Raw genomic sequence first — 6,065 nt, forward strand, 5'->3', positions numbered from 1 at the left:
CCACCTTTACGACAAAGGAGATACAGGAGTAGGCCCGTGACCATGGGATCCATCGGTCATGTCACATAGCACAACATCCAGAAGCAGCTGGCTTCACAGAATACTAGAATGCAGGAAAGAAAGGTTGTCCAGGAAGAAGACATTGAGATTTATTGGGGAGTGACACCTATGAAGGAGAAGGAAGGAAGCAGGTCTGGGGTAGGAGAGGCAATCAGACTTGGTGCAGACATGAAAAAGATTCTGGCAGCCCAGTGGGGGATTTCTGGAGGAAAGAGTCCCATTGAAGGCGTTTCATGCTGGACAGAAGTGGCGGGGTTCTGGTACCACTGCCTCACTCAGTCATTGGCCAGAGGCTGCTCCAAGCAGAGCATGACCTTGGCTCAAAAGCTGAGGCCAACCGTGAAGGTGCTAACAGCTGGTGGCTGCCAAGTAATTACTCTCCTTGCAGCTGGGCAGCAAACACTTTCTTGAAGAGGGATCTGAGCGACACACCTGCTGGGTCTGCCACAGTGTGTCCTTGTATTGTGTTGATCTGCTTCTCCACACATGTTCAGGGAAAAGCCCCTCCAGGGCTCCTGTGGCCCTTACAACAGGGACGCTGGTGGGATAAAGTGCAGCCTCCCAACTGCACTTCAACTTGGTCTTGGGCTGTAACTGTCCTCATTGCCTTTCTCTTCCACTATCCATTCTAAATTCCCCTCAGCTATCACCTTGGCAGGTTTTGGTGGTTCATCTGATAGTCTGAGCCAAACCCTCATTCCTGAAAGATCAGAGCCCCCAGTAAACCATACCCTTCTCAGAGTGGGGTTGCTGCGCATGCTGCTCATTCAGTTACAGAGGCCTAGGGGACTATCAGGGGGCACCCAGGTGAGTCATCCGAGTTCCACACATATTCCTCTCTATTCTCATTGTGGAACATTATTCCTATCTCTTGCCAATGAGGGCCAATTATACCTGATAGGCTGGCGAGTCCTGTTCTTGGCTGCTGGTCATTGGACACAAGGAGCACAAAGGGTCCAAGTGCCAGTTGTAACTTATAGGTCAATGGGATCTTTATTGTGTCCCCTGGGGAGAGTGTAGCCCCTTTACACTGTGAAGCAGAGAGTTGTGGAGACAGGAAACACAAAATCCTCCAGCGGGTCACTGGGAGTGATGGCTAGTGGGCCATTCCTGTTTCTACTCCTTGGTTCCCGAACCCTCTATTTTTCCTATAAGGGACCCAGCACCATATAGAAGTCTCCAATTTAATTCATTCTTTCTGAGTGCCATCTCTGAAATTGTACCTTTGGGAAAGAGACTTGACAATATGATAAATCAACCATGCCTTGGTGTGAGAGTCATATTTACTATTATATCATCACAAGCCTGTGATGCAGATACTCTTACTTTCTCCATTTCACAAATGAGGAAACTGAGGCACAGACAGGTTAAGAAACTTACTAACCCCAACTTGTAAGTGGCAGGATATTTTAATTGGGCCATCCTGCAGAAGCAATATTACAAACCAAAGGAATGAGTGTCTAATAGTAAAATTTCAAGCCTGCTGATTGGCTAATTTCTAGAGGCACTGGAGCCAACAACATCCCACTCATAATTTTTTTTAACATTCTTTCCAAAATGAATTGCCATTCCAGGATTTTCCAAGGTCTTGATTAGAAGCTCTAGCCTTGACAAATATCCTGGTGAGATGCAAGGCTCCTCTGAAATGCTTCACATCATGAGTGCCATGCCGTGAGTTTTCCCTTATCCATTACTCCTGGCCTATACCTGGCCCTCAGTGGGGACCATGCCTTAAGGCTGATCATTTCATTGTGGAAACAGAGAGCCCTAAAACCATCTGAGAGAAACAGTTTGCAGGTTTAATGTGGCTTTCCCCTATTCTATTTTCTCTGGTGGGATTTATTTACAGGCATAAATATGAAAAATACATAACACATATGATGATTTACAATTATTAAAATTAAATAAGAAAAAATCTTTGGCATTCACATTCATTTTCTTATTCGGAAGAGACATCCCATTCTACTGATTGCAATATAAATAAGTTTGGAATAATGATTGTGATATTCCATTAAACTAATGGATTCAATCTCATAAGTCATTTTCATGGATAAAATTTAAAATACTGTATTAATTCCAAACAGAATACATTTGCAGTTTGTTCCGGGAAAACAGATTACTGCATGTAATGTCAACAGTCATTACTTCCTGGTGTTATTTAACTGATCCCAATTTCCTAGCTAATACCATCATGTGTGTAATGAATAATGCACGGTGTGAAATATACACTGTGCAAAACACATCATATATAGTAGGTATTGGGATGTGCATTGCCTAATAAGATAATTTGTATTTCTTCCCTGCCTCCCACTCATTCCCTTCTCACTATTTTTTATCTAACATATACCTAGAAGAAACATTTGGCAGGGAGGGGACAGGATGTTCAAAGTGAGCAAATTGTTTATGATTATTTATTATTGAGATATAAATGAACATGCATAATCACTACCCAGATCAAGATATGGAAAGTTTTCAGCACCCCGGAATGCTTCTTCATGCCTCCTCCCCATCTATACCCAGAAGGCAACCATTATTCTGATTTGTATCACTATAGATGAGTTTCAAAGTGAGTAGCTTCTTCAAAATGCAGAATCGGTCTTTTAAAAAAGGGCGGGGGGCGCCTGGGTGGCTCAGTCGGTTAAGTGTCTGCCTTCAACTCAGGTCATGATCCCAGGGTCCTGGGATTGAGCCCCATATCTTCATCGGGCTCCTTGCCCAGCAGAGAGTCTACTTCTCCCTCTGCCTTCCGCTCCCCCTGTTTGTGCTCTCTCTCTCATTCTGACAAATAAATTTAAAAAATATATATCTTTAAGAAAATCATAAGGAAGAGAAAATACATTTATAGTCCTGTGCTGTATTTATTGGAAAACATTCACATAGAAGTGGACCAGCGCAGTCAAACACATATTGTTCCAGGGTCTACTGTAGTTCAAAATTATCCAAACTTCTGGCCTTGCTTCTTACTTTAGGGTCTTTAAAGCAGTTCCTTTGCTTATTTATATCCAGGCCTACCCTCACTCCTCATTCTGCCTCCTTCCGCCCACCCACCCCCTCCCTAAGTGGTGCATTGGAGCCTGCGTGCAGGGGCTTTTGAGAGCTAACTGTACGCCCCCTTTCCCAACTCCACAGTCAATGTTCAATTGACAGTTTTACAATTGGCCATGGTGGGAGTATTGACACCACAGAAATAGGCAAATGTGGCAAATCAGGGCCTTCCAGCCTCCCAGCCTCCCCACCCCCGGGATAAACGTGAAACATTTATCACCACCACGCACACGCACACACACACACACACACACACACGACATTTAAAACATGTCAGATTGCTTCAAAGAGCTTCGGAGATTAAAAATGCTATCTAGTCACACAGAATAGAATCAACCACAGAAATCCGAGTGGGAGCAAGTTCCAACTCAGCCAGTTTTTTCATATTCACAACAGCTTGCTGTTGGTCATGGTTTAGATTTGCAACAATCACGATTTTGTGCTTTGCCCCCTCCCCCTTAATTTAAATGCATGGCAATTTTTTTAATTGAGGTATACTGTTGCTAACCTTGCTTGAAAATGTTTGTAATAGCCTTAGAGATACAATAGCATATTGCAGAAATAGTTGAAAATTCATTGTCTGGGACAGGATTTCAGTAATTCAGGTCTGTACTATAATCTCCATCTGTTTTATATGGCTTCGTGCATATAATGTTCTGTCACCACACCAGACAATAAGTTCATGGGGTCAAGAGTAGTGTCCTCTTCCTGGAAATTCTTCATAGTGCCTAGCACAGTGCTAGGGTTTGGGCAGATATGCCAGGTAACGATGCATGAACTTCACTTTTCCCTCCCCTTTTTCCTTTTCCATCCCATCCCCCTAATCAGTTCCCTACACTTCCTACCCCACCCAGTGACACAAAACAAACTCTTCCATTATTCACAATAGCCGAAGTATGGAATCAACACAAATGTCCATCAACAGATGAATAGAAAAAGAAAATGTGGTATATACATATCATGGAATATTATTCAGCCTATAAAGAAGCAAATCCAATCATTTGTGGCAACATGGATGAACCTTGAGGACATTCTGCTATGTGAAATAAGCCAGTCTCAGGAGGACTGTATGACTCCATTTATATGAGGTCTCTAAAATAGTCAAACTCATGGAAGCAGAGAACAGAATGGTGGTTACCAACGGCTGGGAGGAGAGGGAAATGGGGCATGATTGTTCAATGGGTATCAAGTCTCGATTATGTAAGGTGAAAGAGTTCTAGAAATCTGCTGTACAACACAGTTCCTATAGTTAACAACATGGTATTGTGCACTTAAAATTGTGTGAAGAGGGTAGATCTCATATTAAGTGTTCTTGTTACAACAAAAAAGGGGAGGGTTGCAAGGAAACTTATAGAGGTGATGGATAATATTTTATCACCTTGATTGTAGTGATAGTATCACGGGTGTATGCATATGTCCAAACCTATTAATTATATACCTTAAACATGTGCAGGGTTTTTTGTGTATCAATTATACCTCAATAAAGCTATTTTTTACATTTAAAAAACCCTACTGTAAAAATTAAGATGATTATTATAATTATACTGTATTTCAGGAACAGAGTACACTCATTTGAACAATCTTTAAGTGCTAACATGATCAAGGGCATTGGCCTAAATATATAAATGAATACAAAGATGATTTAGACCCAAACCCTGGCATGAAGGAGATTCCAGGTAAACAGAGTAGATAAAGTACATATATAAGAAGCTCTGATGGGGCACCTGGGTGGCTCAGTTGGTTAAGTGACTGCCTTCAGCTCAGGTCATGATCCTGGAGTCCCTGGATCGAGTCCCGCATCGGGCTCCCTGCTCGGCGGGGAGCCTGCTTCTCCCTCTGACCCTCCCCCCTCTCATGTGCTCTCTCATTCTCTCTCTCTCAAATAAATAAATAAAATCTTAAAAAAAAAAAAAAAGAAGCTCTGATGCAAATAGAAAAATGACCCAGATAAAATGCTATCAGAGTTTAAAGAGGGAGAGGTGGTTTTGGGGCACGCTTAGTTAGAAGCACAGGTGAAACAGCAAATAACCAAAGCAGGAAAGCCCAAGGGCACATACCAGGAACAGTAATTTGTCTAGAGTGTAGGATGTGAGAAGAGAAATAGTATAAAATGAGACTGGAAGGTGGAGGTCAGATTATAAAGGATATCAATATTTTGCTGAGGAGTTTGAGCTTTACCCTAGTTTTTCTATTACTCAAAGTATGCCAGATTACGCTGCAGTAAAAACCCCAAAATCAGTGATTTCAAACAACAAGGTTTGTTTCTTAGTCATGCCACATATCTATTGCAACTAGCCTGGGGGCCTGTCACTTATGGATGCAGACTAACAGAATCACCACCACCGGGAGCCAAAGAGACAGAGAATAGGGCAAATTGTACACTGGCTCTTGAAGTTTCTGCCACAAGATGTCATTCAGCACTTCTGCTCACATTTCATTGACTAAAGTGGGTCATACAATCATACCTAACTTCAAGGGGCTAAAGAAGTATGATCCTACCCTGTGCCTAGAAGAATGGAGAGCCAGATATATTTAGTAGACAGCACTAATGATCATCACCGTCTTTTATAAGGGGGAGGATATGGTCATATTTAGATGTCAGAAAGATCACTCTAGCAGCATGCATTGGATGGACTGGAGAGAGGCTAACCTGGAGGCAGGGAGCCTAGTCAGGAGGCTGATGCAGTATTCCAAGGGAGAGATGGTGGTGGTTTGATCTAGAACAAGGAAGAATTAGGGAGAAGAGAACTGATGCATAGGACATTTAATGAGATATTGAGGAGAATCAACAGGACTAAGCCACAGGGTTGGGAAGTAGGGGAAGTAAATTGGACTACTGTTGGTAGACATTTCTGGGGGGCAGAGATGGTGGTGGTGGCCAGGGCTGTTGGGCATGGCTGGAGGTGGAGAGGCCTAATGGACAGACTTAGTAAGCAGGGCTTACTGGGCATGGGCAGGGT

This window comes from Mirounga angustirostris, unplaced genomic scaffold (genome assembly GCF_029215605.1).
Source record: "Mirounga angustirostris isolate CCGP_5_RB_7025 unplaced genomic scaffold, mMirAng1.0.hap1 SCAF_11, whole genome shotgun sequence".
NCBI classification, from domain to species: Eukaryota; Metazoa; Chordata; class Mammalia; order Carnivora; family Phocidae; genus Mirounga; species Mirounga angustirostris.